At 45.8% G+C, this 19,264-nt stretch overlaps 1 protein-coding gene and 1 long non-coding RNA gene across 2 annotated transcripts in view; both read left to right on the top strand.

Annotated features, from left to right (window-relative positions):
* The window catches only part of Reph (Regulator of eph expression), a 208,001-nt gene that overhangs the window by 170,193 nt on the left and 18,544 nt on the right, over window positions 1-19,264 (top strand).
* On the top strand, window positions 1,374-9,477 carry LOC144150263 (uncharacterized). The gene is made up of 3 exons (XR_013318470.1): window positions 1,374-1,681; window positions 3,214-3,483; window positions 6,370-9,477. It is a non-coding gene; the product is annotated as an uncharacterized LOC144150263 (long non-coding RNA).

Below are 19,264 nucleotides of genomic sequence, written 5' to 3'. Positions count from 1 at the left end.
ATCTGGACCGGTATTTCCTCGTTGCGTGCACCGCGGCACGCAGCAATGCTACGGCATTGTAGTCCATCAACAAGTGCGTCAATGCCCGCCTTCTATGTTTTGCTACTTGGTTTCGGTTTCAAACGACCGTACCAAAATGGCGGACCTAGTTACCGTAGTCGACGTGAGATGGCGGGGCGCATTTTGCATAGGGTCTATTGCGGTTACTTTTCAGTGAAGCACATGCAGAGCGATTAACCAAGCTCTCAATCACTTTCAGTACAAACGTTATGTTGATTTCTCTCTAAGAAAACACTACAATAAATGGCACTGCATGTTAAAAAACATGACGTCTTTTTTCAACACAATCCCCCCTCCCCCCCGGAAGGCCCGTTTTTTTTTTTCGGGGAAAGGTTGTAACCCTACGCTGCTGTTCTGCCTACCTGCTTGCTGTACCTATTACGTCGCCGCCACCGCAAATCCCCACTTGTTACGAACTCAGAGGTTTTCGCACTGTTAGCAGTCGTTTTACACGATGGGTTTGATGCGCCTGACATGCCAGGAGTGACATCGCTTGTAGTATTAGAGCGACGTTGCTTGTCTGCAAGACGGTGCCGGTCAAACAAGCGTTATCAACGCCATAATTCTAACGGCACATTCCATTTATTTCGTGGCTGCCGTGGCTTGCGCAGAAAAGGTCGGGTTGACTGCGATAGCTTTGCTTGAGTCAAATAATGGAGCTTTGGCTCAATCGCTTGCAGCGCTAGCAATGCGGCCTCGTCTGCAAGACCGGTGCGTGAGAAACAAGCGTTAGGACAGCCAGAATTTCAAAAATGCAGCATAAACTAGACCATCGTTAAAGGAGGCGATGACTAGACACAAGCAACAATATTCGTTGACAACTTACGTAAGTACAGAGTTGTTTTAGGCGCCTCGAACACGCCCGCCGACATAGCTGTTTGTTAACGCGTCCGTTCACTGTTTTGTAGGTCAATGGTTCGATTCCTCGTCGAACGTTTTTTTTTCTTTTTTCTTTTTTTTTTTTTACGTGAGGGTTTCATTAGCTCCTTTTTTAACGACGAGGGTAAGCACCTGTTCCTTGCTTTCTATCACGCCGACATTTACCGCCCTCTTCCTAAACCCAAAGTAGCTCGTTTTCTCGCACGTTCTCTCTTGAGAAGCCCGCCGTGAAAACAAAACCAAAACAAACGTCAAACCTCTTTACAATATCAGTATATATGTCAATTACTTTATGTGTATTCACTTTTTGTGTTTAAAAACCTTAAATTTAAGTTATAAACACATTTCAGACTTTGAAAGCAGAAAGATAATTACCAACATTACAGTAGTAACACAATTTTCGTCAAACATAGAGGTGTTGCATTTGAAGTCTGGCAACTATCTCTCACTTTTGTGTGTGTTTTTTCATGGCGTTTTGTGCCGAGTGGTTGGTGGCGTGATTTAATCTGTTTTATCTATTTCAAGCTTAAATCATAGTTATAGAAGCTTTATGGGTGATGTCTACCCTTCTAACCTACGCGTGTGTTGAACATGGGGACCCCGGAAGAACGATCATCGCCGGATAAAATACTGCGCGTCAAAAGTGGATGACATTGCATCAGAACAAAGCGTGTTCGTGTGTCCGCGAGATGAAGACGACAGTGAAGGAGAATTTTACGTTGGAAACATCGTTTTTGCTCGGGTAAGTACGCATTTTTTATTATTCTGTATTTGGTTGGAATGAGTTCTGGTGTTTATGGGTCAGTAATTCGCTATACCCCCATCTCGTTTGCTCTGAGAGCCTACGTGAGTTAGTATACTTGTTTGGCGCCCAGTCCACCGTTTCCGCAGAAGTCAGCATCAATTTACGCTGAAGCTAGACCTTGGCTACGATGCTCGCGCTATGGTACACGGCTGCTAATAATTTCACATCACGCAAGGCTCTTTAACACCGGGGCGTTTGTTTATGTGTCTCTCAAACAGTGCCTTTGCGGTTGCAGATCGCAGTCGCAATTTCGCGTGAGTGGCACAACGCTGTGATTAGTCCTCCCTCGTGAATACCCGCGGTATACCAAGAAATAACATGAACAGGAGGTTCCCTGGAAGTGCATGTGAAAACGCGTACACGTGATTCCATGGCTGGCGTCTCGTAGGTGTTGTGAAATCTCTCCCCCCCCCCCCTTCACGAATTCCGTGCAGTGCGCTTCGCAGCTATTGCGCTCGCGAGACCGGCGACCGTACGCCTCGCGGTCTTCGGGCCGCGATATGTGTGCTGTTCTCGTGAAGCTCGACAACAGCGAAATTGCCGTACTCGCTCGCCAACGCGCCCCGACAGCGTACGCGTCGACCGGGTGCTGACGGAGTTGTGCTGGAAGAAAAGCAGGCAAGAGATGAGGGCGCACGAGGTGTAGTTAAACATGAGAATTTACAAAGTGCAAGGTGGAGAAAATAGTATGCAAGGGCCGGAAACGGTGAGAGAGTTCGGGCCGCGTGCCAGCGAGCGAGTGCGGTAATTTACGTTGCCGAGTTTCACGAGTCCGGCACGAATATGACGACGCCCGTCTGAGAGTTCATAGAGGTATAGAATTCACATACGTGCAAATTGAAGGTGAAATGCGCGCATGTGGCCTCGCAGGGAGTTAGCATAGTCTCGGGGTAGTGGGGGAGATTTCACAACGCCTACGAGGCGCCTGCCGATTCTGTCAGAGTAGCTCTCGTGAAGTCTGGGGCTTGATATCAGAGGCATATGTATTGTTTAAATTAGTGCAGAAAATTGAGCCAATTCGCAAGTTCTCATTTTCGCAAAACCGCAGGCCATACAGAGACTAACAAAAAAGCTGTAGGCACTCACTCAACTCGATTTATATTGGAGAATTGAACGTGCAGATACAAGTCAGACATTGAAATGGAGGAGCCTCAACTATCACACACCAGTTCCGATTGAAAGCAAGGGATACAGATGAGCTGCTAGCATGCGTTCCATGCAAATTAGCTCAGTAGCTAGCTTTGCATATATCATGCATACCCCACTCACAGTACCTGCGGGTCTAATAAATACATTCTTACTGTGACCTAAATTTCACTTGGGGTGTTCCGGGAATGTTCTTATTAGTGCCTTGGAGGTTACTGTCTTTAAACGATTAAAAATCTACTTGATGTAAGCATTCGTGCTTTGTGTGTGCTCTTCTTGTATTTCAACAAGTGTCAGCACACTCACAGATTATGCACCTGCAGGTGCTGCTGCTGGCTGTCCTGGGTCAGCTGCCTTCCAGTCCAGTTTCAAAGGCTTTGCCAGGGCCTCCCTTGGCCAACCGACACTGCACCTGCTGTACCCAAGTACTGCCTGGCCTTTCGTTGGTGCTCCGTACGCTTTGCCGCCAGGAATGGTCATTCATCCATCATCTGGCCGCTTGGACCACCCGTTCAGAAGTCAGCGCATTTGCTCGACACATCGGTCCAGGCACTGCTGCCATATCGGTGCACCCACCGATTATGTACTTTCAGGTTAGTTATTGCATGTTGTGGAACTTGCCATGATGTATACCTGTTAGCAGTGCTGTGGCCTCTGATTATTTGAAACATTTTCATGAAGCAGTGCTGTGCGTATGGAGCGTGTCATTGCTTAGCAGAGATATTGAAGAGAATCTGGGGCTGACGACTAAAGGGCAAGAAGAGAAATTGAACTGACTTTGAAGCAAGTATTCGTATGTAATCAAGCCAAGCAAACATTTAGGATCTTTCGATATGGTTTTAAACTTGCAATACAAACTGGTCTACTTCAGATCATACTGGTAATAATCATACTATACCGAAAAGTACATCCCGCAGTCTGTAGAATTCTGACAGCGCTTTTTTCGCAGTCTCTCATGACAGGCACTAATCTCAATGGTTGGAAGATAGTCGAGGTAGCACCAGTCTTTAAATCAGGAGACGGTACTTCACCATTAAATTTCCCTAACAAGCACCATATGCAACGTCAGGAAACAATTCATCCACTCTCAGGTCGCTAATTATTTATAAAATCACAATATCACATTCGAGTATCACCACGGTTTTCACAAGGGTTACTTGAGAAACACAACTTTCAGGATTTGTTCACGATCTACATTGATCCATTGACACAGGCTTACAAACTGCGGTAGTTTTTCTCGATTTTTCTAAAGCATTCAATCGCATTGCACACCACAGACTACTTCTCAAACTTCACCCTAATGTCCTCACTTGAGCAAAAGATTTTCATTCTTCTCAAATGCAGTTTACTTCTAATAACTATATACTTCTTTTGCTCGTGCCACTTTGTTGTCCCCCCAGGCAGGTTGCTTGGTCTATCTTCCATGTTGCATATCCTCCCATGTAAGTCTATTTGCAGATGATGTTGTAATTTATCACACAATTTCTTTCAACTACTACCGTCAATGCTTTCAATCTGATCTTAGCACAATTAACTCCTGGTGCTGCAAATGGCTAATGTCGCTTATCTCTAAAACAAAGTGCATGACTTTAACGGTGGCAAGTCTCGGATTGTAAATACTTACTTCATTAACAACAGCCTGATTACCTCTTGAGACAAAGGTGTTTTGGTAGGCCGGTAGGGGAGGGGGGATTGCATGGTGGATTTCAAAAGGTACATCGATTGGGAAAATAAGACGTGTGATTAATATTTTCATTTGCACTCCAAAACTCGCTTTATTTCATATGTTTAACCCACTGCCGTGGCTAGGGTGGTGTGCTGTGGAGGCGAATGTCGGTTAGATACCGCTTAGTGTAGCCGCTTTTCAGATGGAGGCAACACGTAAAGACGCCCGTGTTTGGAGATTTCGATGCACACAAAAATACCCAGATGGTCAAAATTAATGCGAAGCCTTCCCCTACAGTGCTCCCCATATCCCAAGTGTAGCTTTGGCGTGTTAAACCACCGTTTTTTTTTTTTCATGTTTTTGGTATAGTACCAGCTGCTGTAGCAGGTGCAACTTAAAGGTAAAATTATACATAATGTTTCCAAGAGCTAAATATAAAGGCCATATTGAAGTGCGTTTATGGGTCTATCTCATAGCAGTAGTGAAAGGTTATATACTCTGGTGCAGGTTAAGAACGCCAATGGCTCATGTGGTGTAGTCCAGTGTTTGACGGAATGCCGTGTAGGCAGGTAGAAGCATTATTGCAGTGATGAAACGTAGGTCACTGACCAAGTCAAGAAAGCCATTTAACGGTTTGTTGCTTGTTCACGGTGAGCATGTGTCGTGGAAAACGAAGCTATATATTGGGCATTACGCGGCGCAATGAGTTTGCATAGATATGGTGCAGATTGCCATCCATTATGTTGATAATGTTGGGCGTCGTCTGAACAATGAGGGACTCGAGCAGTAATCGAGAAGATAGATTGCACTCAGTTGTCAGTAATTTTGTCTTGTTCCAGTCGACCACGTGTCCCGTCCTCTCACGGTGCTCTGCCAGTGGACTTGTTTTTGCATGGCCCTTGTTCACTTCGTTCCAGTGCTGCATTAATCTTCTGTGCAGATTGCCCGTTTCGCCAATGTACACTGATTTGCATTCAGCGCATGGAATCTAATAAACAATACCCGGAAGCTTGGAGCGTGAGAGGGGGTCTCTCACGCTGACAATGTCAGAACGCAGCTTGCTAGTGGGCACATGCACAATGTATGCACTGCGTGTCTTGAAAATGTGTGCGAGAGTTTCACCGATGTGTGGGACGTAGGTAATTGCTGCACGTTTTGATGCAGTCGTTGTCCTGAATATAATGCCTAAAGCATTATATTCAGAAAGAAGCGAAGAGGGCGACTAGCAAGAATCCACATTGACATTAGCAGGCAGAAGCGTCCACAAGGCCTGTGTCAAAACGTGCTGCAATTCTCGTCTTACACATCAATCAAACTTTCGCACGCATTTTCAAGAAACACATTGTGCACATCGTGCAGGTGCCCACTAGCAAGCTATGTTCTGACATTGTCAGCGTGAAAGACCCCCTCTCACGCTTCAAGCTTCCAGGTGTTGTTTATGTTTTGAACAAAAAAAGTGCCATTTAAACGTGATACCTCCTTCCTTGCCGATTTCTGATGCCTGATTGTTCAGTTTGTGGGGATACGTTTAGCAGATTGCTCACATGTCTAACCTGTATTTGTGCTTGAGCAGTCAAACGCTGATGTTAGCAGTGAAGTAGGTGAAAATTGTACTTTGATTGTAGTTGTGTGCAGATTACCTACATTGTGTTAATTCGTAGAAAAGCAAAATTGAGGTAACCCTGCTAACTGTTCCGCATTGCAGCATTTTATTATGCGAACGTTAAGGAGTTCAGCTGCTTGTTAAAGGTGAAATAAACAGTGGTACAAAAAGAAGAGCATCTACTAAACAGAAATATCTTCACAATCGCAGGATGCCAACGGTCCGCCTACCAACTTGTGTCCTGCATCGTTTCTGCTGGCTGGAGCGGTTCATGGAGCATTTTCCAGCTTCTCAAAGTTTGTGGTCAAGCGCTCCTCCAAGTGAAAGATGCCGCAGAGGGATCTTTTGTTTTAATGCCACAATTTCACGTGCTCAGCAGCAAATTTACTCGTAAGGCTTTTTAAATATTCATCACCGAAGAGGGCATGTTACCTTCGTCTTCGGTGGAATGTGTCTGCACTCAGGTTATTTGTGACAGAAACAAGTGGAGCACGTCATGAGAGTCGTTGAGGCCTTGTTGATTGTGCATGCTTCTGAAATGACATTTTCATTAAGCTGAATACTTTCCACATATTACGATTTGTGAACAAATTATGGTAAAAGTCATGATTATTTGTACTACACTGCAGGAAGGAAATGCCAACATACGTTTTAAGCACCTCTGATATTTCAGATCGTTGGCTGGTGAGCAATAAAACAAAACTGAAATTTTTTTAAAGTAAAATCAAATATTCGTTGTCACCAGTGCATGACCATAGTAAAAGCTATCTAGTCACCAAATTTAGAATTAGACACGAAATGCCAAGAAAAATAGGGAAATAAACTAGACAGCTGGCTACAATAAACCAATTCGTAAAATTCCTCAATGTCTATCAAGTGATGATTCAGGCGGGTTAGTTAAGATGTCAGTGGGTTTACACACCCAACTTGCAGGGAAGCACATGAGCTCCCAATATTAACATGTTTTTAGTGAAGACCGTCTTCCTTCACTAAGCTGCTTTGCACATTGATGCCAGTCTGATAAATGTCCTGAATTTTTGTTATGATCAATCTTTGTATGGGAACCATATATTTTTATATGATGTCGCTGTGTATTTCTGAAACTGTATCTAGTCACTAATTCCAATTTGTCGTGGTCAGGTTTTTTCAACTGATTCGTAGCTTTTTTAACAATTATGGTATATTCAGGGGTGAGACAGCTGCGCATATTGCGCCTTTCTGATACAATTCCGTTTTGCTGCGCCAAGCTGCTCCAAAAGCACGAAAATGGCGAAAATTGCGCCAAACTGCTCCAGAAGAGCCTCAACGGCACGGATTTCGATGCTCATGTCAGTTTCGGCGGGGACGAAAGCCTCCTGTATCCCGGTCACCGCTTTTATCGTCGGTCATTCGCAAACACAGAAATGGCACAAATAGAAATACTGAAACGAAGCAAGCGATAGCTTCTAAAACTCGATTCGCTTTCCGTCCGGGTTCGCTGTAACGGCCTTCTCGATTAGGCATCGCTGTGGCAACAAACATGGCCGCCGCCTGATCTGGCTGCTACCAACGCGCTCAGTGCGTATCGCCGATATTTTCCCTGGTTTCAGCTGGGTTCCAGTCTATTCATTCTATCTGTTGTGGCTCTGAACAGTGACGTTAACGCAGGGATATGGTTTGAGATTGGTGCAAGATTACGGGAAGTTGGGCGGCTCGAAAAAAAGTTCATTGAAATGTGGGGCCTACGACTTCGGCGTGGTTTGTCCTTGAGTGCGAAGCGCGGTGCGCGCGTCTATAATCGGGTTCGGGAAGTGAATTTTTTGGCTTGTTGTGCTGTTGTAAAATGCTGAGGTGTTGCTGTGCTTCCAAGCGCGATCGCGAGCCTCGGGGATGGAACGGTCGACACGAAATTTGCGGGCTGTGCTGCGGCGCCGCGACCTGTTCAGGCAGCGCCCAATAGCTGCAGGACTACACGGTTGCCATAGAACGCGACTATAACACTTGATGTATGCAAAGTGAAATTTAATGCCAAAATCTAGGTGGCTAAACATTAACGTTACTCAAATTACCATAGGGTGAACCTTCGCCCCGGGGACTAAAACGGGTAGGCTGGTTGGGCTATGCGACCGTTAGCTCGAAGCTGCTCAACTGTTGCCGTGACTACAGTTGTTCGTACAACGCAGCCTGGGATTACAAAAATAATAATTTTAGCATTAAACAGCAAAAAAGCGCCACAATTACGGAGCTCTAGTGTTTTAGCAGTCCATCTGTTCCGTCTTGTACGTAGTTGGGCATTCGTAGCCGTAGGGGGATTACTTCCGCGGACCTGCCTTCGCGTTGTCCGCGCCTCCTCGCCCTTCCGCGCGCGCAGGCGCAGACCGGTCCGGCAACCCGGTAACAAAGTAACCAACAGACAGACTGCTAAAACTCTCTAATGTTAACGGCAGTTTTGTTGTCAGTGTTGCGTGCAGGCGCAACACAATATCACCAGTTAGGACAAAGGTAGCGCAGTTAGAAATTTGTGATACTATTAAAAACTCTTTCAGGTAAGGCTGCTTGAGTGTTCTGTGTATTAAAAACTGATTGAAATGTGCGCTTGACCCTGCAAATTGCTGAAATAATGGTGTTTTAAGCTCACAAGACGATGTATTAAATGTCCCTAACTGCTCCAAATCAAGATTCTTCTGCTCCAAAATCGAAATTTTGCTGCTCCGAAAACTGCTCCCAAATCGGTTTGGGCTGTCTCACCCCTGTATATTTTGTGTGCCTAAAGGAATGCCTCATTGCATGTTTAGCCTGTGTAGTGTTGAAAGCGGACATTTTGCTTCAAAGTGGAATGTCGGGCTAGCAACAAGGTACTTCGCGTGCTGCTCACTTTCATTCATGCCATTATTTTTTATATTATCATTTAAAATTAAAAGCCAACCAATTTGCTGTCGTTTTAATTTTGTCACCTACTTTATACTTTCTTTTTTTTTCAACTTTGTGTAAGGATTGACTATCCATATTTTTATGATACCAAGGCGTTGGACTGGGCTAGCTGGTACATGTTTGAATGGATGAAAAACCATAGGAAAACCCAGGACACAGAAGAGAACGACGGGACAAACTTGTGCCGTCATTCTGTTTTAACTGTTTCCTGTGTTTACCACTGGTTTTTTATGCATTCAAACATTTTTTATGAGTTTGTTGAACAGTGATTAGTTTAGGTGTGTTCAAACAATTGTTGGCTGCGAAAGCTCCCTGTAGCATTTGTATAAGTGCTCTCTGCTTTTTTTTTTTTGAGCCAATACCCCACCACCAGTCTTCATGAGGTGGTCTTATGTAGAAATAAGTTGAAATAAATATTTGTTTGCATTGCTTTACATGTTTTGAAAGAATTTCTTGTTCATTCTTGTTTCATTCAACCCCGTTTCAGAATCCTGCTTAAGGCATTTCCTCTGTTATTTTTTTTCAGAACCAGGAAGGGTGCTCATCCTCGGTTCTTGCTGAAGCAGCAGTATCCATACTTCACACGTGAGCTCTGAACACACAGTAATTATGGTATGAAACATTCTACCAGTATAAGCCTGCTTTGTAGACGTCATTGTAGATGTCAAAGCTCTTGACAGTAGTCCAATGTCTGGTGTAACGGGCAATGTCTACAACTTGTAAAAATTAATTTTGTGGCTATAATGTTTGTGATTATTTTAAAATGCACGTCAACTACTATTTAGAATCGCTGTCTAAATTGGCAGCCATTTTCCTGGTGGATACAGAAAGTGAAAAAGCGCATGTGTAGAGATTTCAGTGCACCTTAAATGTCCCAAATTTGCTAAAGCTAATCCAAAGCCCTCCTTGTGGTGCACTTCATATCCCATGTACAGTTTTGCGTAAAAACAGCTAAAAATTTATGATCAATTTAAACTTATTTTAATGTTTTTAAATGCAAATATTCTCAGTTTAAGCTGCCATATTTAGAGTAAAATATTTTGTAACAATTATATAGCTACCAAAGGTTTACAGAAAAGCTTTTTGCTTTTGGTTGTGCACCTTCTTATCAAAAGAAAAATGTTGTTAAGAAAGGCAGAAGAAACCCAACTATGGAAATTAGCAAACCCTAAAGCTGCGGATAGAATGAATGTTTTGTAGAGAATCTTTTGCTGATTTCAGTTCTAGTCAACTCTAAAAAAGTCTATCGACGTAGAATGCTTACCGTGAGGCACCTCGTAATACTAGCAAAAACTAATGGGCCCTGGCTGTTGGCTTTTCATTTGCAACAGTGACAAATGACCCCACATCCACCGGCAGGGACATAATGCAAGGCACCATGTACAAGCTAGCCTCATGATAAAATAATGTTTTCTGAACAATGGCATTACATTTCAACCATGGGCTTCACCAGGGAACTTGTATGCATTGTTCTGTGATGTTTGCAGTTCTTGTTATTGCTATGTGGGGTCATTTAGTCTAAAGGTATGTTTATAAAACTCCAAATACCACCAAACCTTGCAAGTGCTGTACCATATGAATATTTTTCCGTAAAGCAAAAACAATAATGCAAACGAAAATAAATGGCTTGGGTACCCAACTTTTATAAGTAGATTATGAGCCACAGTACGGAGGGAACTATATTATGAGCCGCATTACGGAGGAAACTATACATTTTGCATTTGGTCTTCCTTGATATTGAACCTTCCTGCTCAGCTCAAGAATAAGGCACTAAACATTGCAGGTAGCTACCTTGATTGGAAGTTTGATGCAATACTAAGAAGCCAAGGGTTTTAAGGTTCAAGGAAGTTTTGTGTGGTTGAAGTGTTGCACACCTAATTGCTTTCACTGCACAGCATGGTTAGGCTCTGCAGTGAATCTCGAAGGATGTGTACTGCAGTTCGGCAAAGTGAACATATAATTGGTTTTTTACGAAGTTTTGGGTAATCAACTACCTCTAAAGTTATAACTGTACTGAGATGTGGCTCCTGACTTTTTAAATTGATGTTTTAACAATCGGTGACACAAGTTCAAGGAAATTATCAGCTGATGTTGAGCTTCAATGGAATGTCTCACAGAACCGAGCTTGGAAAGCACGAATGTTTCATACCATAATCGTGTGTGATATTGTGCAATATGTGGTCTCGCACCTGCTGCACCTGTGAACCGAGGATGACGCACCCGTTTTGTACCCCTTTAGGTGGGTGCTTTTGCAGAAGATGCTCCTACAGATTGGGGTGCTAAGTAGCACCCTAGGATACTTTTAGGCGGACAAGGGTGTTTATAAGGCACCTGTCTTCTGGGGTGCTTCACAGAGGGTGCTCCTGCGGCGACAAAATCCAAGCACCCTAAAGGGCGTAAAATATTCAGTTTTTAGGGTGCTCCTGCGGCGACAAGCTGAAGCACCCTTTTGGGCGTAAAAATTTTTAGTGTGTACGGCCGCCTGCAGCACGAGCCTAGGAATAATAAAGTTGCCAGCGAAACTCTGCTCCCAACCGTTAATTTGTCATTCTTCGGCGCTTCCCAGTCTAAAATCACAACAGGAATACCGCAAAACTGTGTTAATCCGGGCTTGTTGGTACATACTTAGTTTGATAACAGCGCTAGGACAGGACACAGAGAAGGTGACACGAGACTGGGCGCTGAGTCTTGTGTCGCCTTCAGCGCCCAGTCTCGTGTCGCTTTCTCTGTGTCCTGTCCTAGCGCTGTTATCAAACTAAGGAATACCGCAAAAAACCTAAGAAGGATTTCTGTCGTACGACAAAAAAACTTTGTTGTGAGAACGTAAGTCCTGTTGTTACGACGAAGTCATCTGTTGTTACTGCACACATTTATGTCATAATGACAAAATCGGTTTTCTCAACGACCGACATTCCTGTAGTGACAACAGAAGTGCCATTTACGCTACTCTTCGCAATGGGCAATAACAATCAAGACATGTGCAACTACTTATGGAACATGAGCACCACGACAAAACAGGAATTCCGCACGACGGAACTTCAAAATCAGGACAGGAATACGACACACGACAGAACATCAGAATCGCGACGCGACAAGTACGACAAGATGACAGTACGACACGGGAAAATACGACAATCTACAGAAACTTATCTTGGCGTCATTTTCGACTGGGTTTGCGTTGTTCTAGTACAGTATACACTCTTCTTGGAACGAAGTCCTGCGGCCTAAAAGACTGGCTACGTTGTAAGCGATACTTTGTTAAAAGCGGGTGGGATATTTGAAAATGACTTGTTGTTGGTCGAGTTGGTACATGTTAAGAATACGAGCAAACTGAGCAGTGAGCACCGCGAAACACGATTGAGTTGTAACGAGAGCTTATATTACTATTCTCGTGTGCCTGAGTATACCGTCTGACCACTTGGGTGCAAAAGCGCGCGTCGTGGAATGCGGATACCTTCTTGTGGTCACGGTAGCGTACACCCACTTCCGCGCTGTTTTGGACTCTTGCGTATTCCGCATAGTAGCTCTTTTAACGTTAAGGAAACGTCGAGTTACACGGAACTATGTATATCGGTCGGCCCAACGAGCCACGGACAGCGCAACTGTAGAAATGACGCTGACGGTTCGGAAACGGAGGTACTTGTTAGAGAGCACTTGACTGGAAGACGTCATAGCTGTAGTTAAGAGAAACGGGGCGCGTTTTGTTGGATATGTAGGGCCGAGTACTGGCAAGTGGCGGAACACCGAGATAAAGCAGTGGCTACCGAGACACGGGACTGTACTCGGATATAACTTAAAAAGAACTGCAATGATGATGAGGATTGCCATTGGTATCTCCTTTGTAGCGTGCTGATGGCGTGTCATCTTACCAAAAAAAGCAAATGTACCTATGTCGACACTCTTCGTTTAGTACTAGCGCTGCTCTTAGGGCAGGCACAGCGGCAACGCAAGTTGCAGCTGTGCCTCGTCACCACAGCCGGATGTTACTCCGCGCGGCGCAAGTAGTGCGTTACTTGGAATATTTCAAACCCGGCACGACCCGTTTCCGTAATTGTTTCGACTTAATATGCTTATAAAGTACTGCGGCGACGACAAACAAACTCCGTGAAGAAAGGCAGACGACATCACGCATTCGTCGCAGTCCCCTTTCAAAACGCGCGCGCCCGTTGACACACGGGTCCATCGCTTAGGCGGAGTGATACCGTACATGAGCTCTTATCTTGTTCCTGAGTGTAGAAGTGATAACTCGATTTGAGGCCTGAGATAAGGAAATTTGGTTGCAAAGAATGCATTCGGACAGAGCAGCTAGGATAGGAGTGAAGAAAGTTTATGGGGGAGGCATTCATGCCGCAGCTGACCTAAACAGATGATGATGATTGTAGGGTTTAACGCGCCGACGCAACGCAGGCGATGAGGCGCGCCGTAGTGGAGGGCTCCGGATTAATTTTGACCACTTGGGGATCTTTAACGTGCGCCGAAATCTCGTACACACGGGCGTTTTTGCTTTTCGCCTCCATCAGAAAAGCGGCCGCCGCGGCCGGGAATCGAACCCGCGACCTCGTGCTCAGCAGCGCAACTCCTTAGCCACTGAGCCACCGCGGCGGGTCTGACCTAAACAGGCTGATACATGTCGTGCACGGCATTCCAATATGCGTTTGCATGGTGCCTCTTTGCGACTTATGTCAAAAGATATGCGATAGTAGAACAGTTTCGACGTTCGAGTAGGGCACTTGATGAGGGCGTATCTTGTTCGTCCAGATAACTGCTCTCCAGGTACACAGTCGCTGTTACAGTTGAGTCGTTATTCTCCACTCCGTTGTATCAAGCGTCTAATGTACCGGCACGCGGAAAGGTGGTGCCGGCCAGGCAGTGGGTTTTATAAAGCCCTCCGGGAGAAAGGGGCGTGTTAGTGCGATCGTGCTTGCTCAAGAAGCTCATCATTAGGCGAGGAGAGAGAGAGGGAGATGGGCACGAACAGGGAAAGCTTGCGCGTACCGGGCCGCGCAAAACCGTACACGGCGGCGCTGAGCCGACGTTCACGAGGACGCGTGCGTGCGCCACTTTCTCCGCTGCTTGTCTCGAGGCGCCGGCACACTCTCTCTTGCGTCTTCTTATCCGACACGCTGTTATTTCTTTGTTATCGCTCGCCGCGCCGTGCGATCTATCTCAGAACGCCGACCACGCTTTTCCCCCGGCCCCTCTTCTCCTCCTATATAATCTCTGCTTTTCTTTTTATGTTGTATTATTTTTCTTCTCGGCTGTCTTGCGTTTCCGTTGCTCGCTGCCTCGTTTTCCACCCTCCGCAGCCGCTGCTGCTCTTTTTCCAATCGGAAGCTGGCAACCATCTCCTCCGAGATGAGAATGCCTACTCTTTTGTAGTCATCCCCGGTCGTGCCGTCTGTCGCGGAGAGTAACGTTGCTGCGGAGGTTGTTCGGTTAAAGCGTTATCAGTTCGGGAGGAACGCGAACGCGCGGAAGTGTTGTGCAGTTTTCTTATCAACTCGTGGTCTGCGGTTATCTAGGAGGTGACGACGGCTGTGAGGCGTACGAGCGCCGAATTCGGGTTTGTTCGGCGAGGACGAACCGCCGAACGCGAGAACAAAGAGAAATAGAGAGAGAGAGAGAGAGAGAGAGAGAGAGAGAGAGAGAGAGAGAGAGAGAGAGAGAGAGAGAGAGAGAGAGAGAGAGAGAGAGAGAGAGAGCCAAAATGAAACAAAGGAGCAGAATTGCTGCCGAGGAATCGGCCTGGCTCCTGGAAACAAATTTTCGGGCTTTAGTTGGCCGAGATGGGTCTGCCGCAGTGTAGCAGCAGTGCGCGAATGAGCCCGGAGAGAATAAAACGGAAACAAGCTGAGGCCGGCGAAGAAGGCGGAAGAGCGGGATATGAAGATTGGCTGCATCGACGAGCCTTGGAGGAGAAATTCCGTCTTCTTTTCTTGTGGAAAGGGAAGAAGGAAACTAAGAAGAGGGGTAGAGGAATATTAGCCGGCTCCAATTTGCATAATATGCGGCGCGGATCTTATTTGGTCTGAAGAGCAAATTTGGCTGCTCGAAACGAAATGGTCCCTATACGCCTGTCTTCGTTTGTAGCTTTTTTTTTTAAACCCCCTCTCCCTCTCTCGCTTCCTCTTTTTCGGCCTCGTGCGTTGGTGTGTGTTTCGCGGTGCATTTAATCGCATTTTCGATATGACGGGTATTGCGGCATTCCTCGATGGCTTAATGCTAATATTTGGGCTACAACTTCCACCGCTGCGGCTCTTTCACATTTTCGTAGGGAGGATATTGCGCCGTGAATTTTTAGTAGTCGTTACCTTTATCTTCGCACTTGTCGGCGTCAGATGCCGACGGCTATCTCCAGGTACTTCGCTAGGTGAACTCTGATAGCGGCAGCACATTGCGTGGTGGTCGGCGTAAAATGTTTCTGCCTTTCTTTCTTTCTTTCGTGTCTGCGCTTGTTTGCATTTGCGAAGCGGCCTTTGGTGGTCGCATAAATTCCCGGGGTGCTTGCATAAATTCAAACCGGTCTCGTTATCGATCTCGGTTACCGCACGGCGCAAGAAAAAAAAAAAGCGGTGGCGGATGCCAAAACGCTGAAAGCTCGTTTTATCTCGCGTTCCTCCGTCCGGTGATCTCCGGGGAACTAAAAATGTAAATTTTTGCGCACTAGTGTAAAAGAAAGAAACTGGTGAATATGAGACACGCTCCTAAGAAATTAACTCGTTTTTTTTAAGCTTACGGAAGCTAAGTTGTGGAGGCGCTCTCGCCGTTCTTCATTTTAGCTTTGCCTTACTCTGAAAAAAAAAAAATATATATATATATATATATATATATATATATATTGTAGGCACAGCCACAACATCACCATCATCACATGCACTGTCAACACGAAGGGGTGCCCTCCCCTGGTACTGATATCCGTGTGCCAATCGCCGCTATTATCTGTAAACTGTGTGTGTGTATGGGGCGGTGTCTTGCGTATAGTGTACAGGCTATAGCCTGGTCGACGTTTGCGCTTTCCCTTTGCGCCCATTGCCTTTTTTCTCGTTTTGTTTTTGTACGGGTGAGTTTTTTTGTTTTTGTTGAGCGTGTTATCTCTCATACGTGCGTGTAGTTTTTTCTCGGTGCGTATACCGTCGTTGCTGCAAACCTTCTCGCGCAAGTAGAGAACATTTCTGCGTCCTGCAGTTCCATTCCTGTCAAACGCAGGAGTAGTGTCTATGGCCTCAGCTCGGCTGAAAACTGGCCTGGGGCATTTCAGGACGCGTATGGCAGTTGCGCGATACTGCCGCTGCTGCTCCTGCGAGTGTTCTCGGCGGCACTGGTTTTCTCTGTCCATTTTTTTTTTTTTCTTTTTCATGTTTTTATCTTCCCGCCTTCTTCCAGCGTACATTTGGGCTCCCGTTTCGTTTCATGCACGTTTTCTACCGCTCGGTTCTCTTTAGCGCCGGCAGTTTTTTCCACCAACTTCTTCTACTAGGCAGGGTGTCTTGGCTCGCCTTTGACTTTGTCTATCGTTTTCCTGTCTCTCAGTTTCTCACTGAACTCTCTGCTTTACACGCAGAAATAAAGAGAGAAATAGAGAAGAATTGGGAGACGGCGTCATTCTCAAAAATAAGTTTCGCGTCCGAATAGAGGAACCCTGCCGAGAAGAACTGTTCGCGTTGTGAGAAGTGCGGTAGAAAAAGGTATATACGCGTATCTGCCACCGAGTCCTTCGCTGTGGAAGCTCGCGCTGTCTAAGAATTGCGAATTCTTTCTTTTATTTTCTGTGTGAGTATTTTCTTCCCGGCCTTGGCCGCAGTTGTTATAAGGCCCCTTCAACGTGTTTTCTCTTTTCAGGCACTTCTATCTTTAATTTTTTTTTTTTTTTTTGTATTTCGCGCCTCCATTTCTTCCGACTCGCTTGAGAGCCGCTCGCCGTGTCTGGCGGCAAGCGGAGGCGGCTTCAGCAGAGATACGCGAAATCGCGCTATTTAAAATGCCCCGCGGAGATGCATACTGGAAACCTCTTTTCCGACTTCGTGGCGCGTGAGAGTCCCGCAAGGATTGCTCCGAGTTGTGAGGGAGGAATGCAAATGGTGGAAGCAGTAAACGTTGCTGTTGCTCGCGAGGAAAGGACACTCTTTCTTTTCAGTGCACGAACGACTTTTTTTTTTTTTTTTGTACACTCTACTTGAGCCGCAGTCGAATACCACTTGTAGCGAAGCGGGCGGTCACGCGGCATTTCTATTCAAGTCTATTCTATTCGGTCTTGGGGCGGTCAGATTTATTTTCACGTGTGCGTCCGCCGTCTCCAAATCGGGAGGACGCAGGAGCGGTTTAAAGTCAGTGGCGAAGGCTTGTGTTCCTCATTGAACACCGACATAATCGGCGACGATTCCGCTATGATGAGAGTGGGGACTCCAAGCTAGCGCTACATTTTTGAGACGGGACGTCATTGTTCGCTGTGTTCGTTGTCGAAGTGTAAAAGGGAATTTTTTTAGAGGTCTCATTGTGATAGCGTGCCGTCTAACAACTTAGAAAGGAGGAGGCTGGGCGTACGAAACAACGGGACATCTAGGCGAGGACGCTTCGTTTAAATGGCCATTGGCACTGCAACTTAGCAGTGGCCTTTGAGAAAACGTTGTCTCGGCCAAGTGCGCTTTCCTTCATGCTCAATTCATACCGGAAAAATATGCTTAAATAAAATCTTTTCGAAGCGGAATTCGATGCATTTTGGCGTCCATTTATCGCGAAACAAACCGGAAAATAACTTTGTTGTTTCCTTAATAAGGGTTGTTTAAGGGCGAAGGTTGACGTCAAAAAAAAAACAATAATAAAATGAAAAGAACAATCGAAAGAAAACCCGAGCTGGCGATCCTGGCGGCGCGAAATTCGAAACTCACCGGCGTGTCTCTTTGGAGGCCTTTGGCGCCGCCGGCCCCGGTATATAGGCTCCAAATGGTGGTGGTAAGGGGGGAGGGGGGGGGGGGGAGCTGTTATTCTTGAAAGGCTCATTTTGATGGCCCCGGGTATTATACCGCGCCGCAGTGGAGGCTTTCGAGCCGAAAGAAATTTACGGTCGATGGAGATTGTTTACTGGGACTCTCGCCGGGCAGCCGGCCGCTTTGTATCATCGAAGGCGCGGCGCAACGTGTGGGGGCGTCGGCGTCGTTTGAGGACCCGCTGGGGGTGATTTTGTGTTTTGACACTTGCCGAAACGGGTAACGCGTAACGTTTGTTTCTTCTGGCACCGTTAATAACACTCTGCCCTTCTGAAAACCTTTTTTTACTGTTCCACGGGAGACGCACGCCTCTTCTAGCCTTTGGAATCGCTGCTTGTCATTCCGGCGAAAATACCGCCTTCTAGCGTTTCCTGCACTAGTCTACGCCGAACGCGTCTTTGAACTTTGCTAGTAATATTGAGGTTTTAAGTTAGCGTGCCTTGTCAAGGAAAAAAAAGTGCAAGTAAACGACGGCACGTTTTGCGAACTCCCTGAATGCCTGAGAAATTTATCTCTCGTCCTCAATCATCTGCGCAAATTTGCTGTTGGGAGCCTTCACTGGTGAATTGAGACTCTTCATTTCTACTCGGATGTTTCCTTTCAAAAATGTTTTCGTTTTCCCCGCCATATCTGTTTTTTTATATAGTATATATATATAGTCAGCATCTCTTTTGCGCATCGGACGGGGAAGCCGTACTCGTTCCCGGAACCAATCATGAAGCCAGCCAAGTGCGTTCGAAGCTTTATAGCATATATGATAGCTTAAGTTCAATGTCGACAAATGAATAATTTCTTGCGAAGAAGCTTACTTCGCAACATTGAAAATTATCTGCTGGTTACGCTTCTTTTCTGTAGCTGAGTAACAACACGCCTTATGAGCATTTGGCGTCGAATTTTATTAGCTGTGCCTGACCATGGTTCTTTCTTTTTTTCTTTGTGCGAACGTGTGTGGGTGCAATTTTCCCTGGTGGTCAAACCCAGGTCCCACGGATACACGGAGTGGAAATTGTAACCACTCGATTACACCGTTTCTTCTGCGAAGGGAAGTCTACCTAAAAATCTTTGCAATTGTAGTCTATTTGCAACAACATGTACGTTCGCTGGCCCGTACCGTGTTTAGTCGGGAAGACAGACGCACACCTCAAATATAGCTCCAGGCAGTCGGGTGGCTGCGGTCGAAAGCAATCTAATAAACACAAAAATGGTAGGGC

Source organism: Haemaphysalis longicornis, unplaced genomic scaffold, assembly GCF_048455015.1.
Source record: "Haemaphysalis longicornis isolate Haplotype H1 unplaced genomic scaffold, Haemaphysalis longicornis Haplotype H1 scaffold_8, whole genome shotgun sequence".
NCBI classification, from domain to species: Eukaryota; Metazoa; Arthropoda; class Arachnida; order Ixodida; family Ixodidae; genus Haemaphysalis; species Haemaphysalis longicornis.
This window is presented reverse-complemented; position numbering and strand designations above follow the sequence as displayed.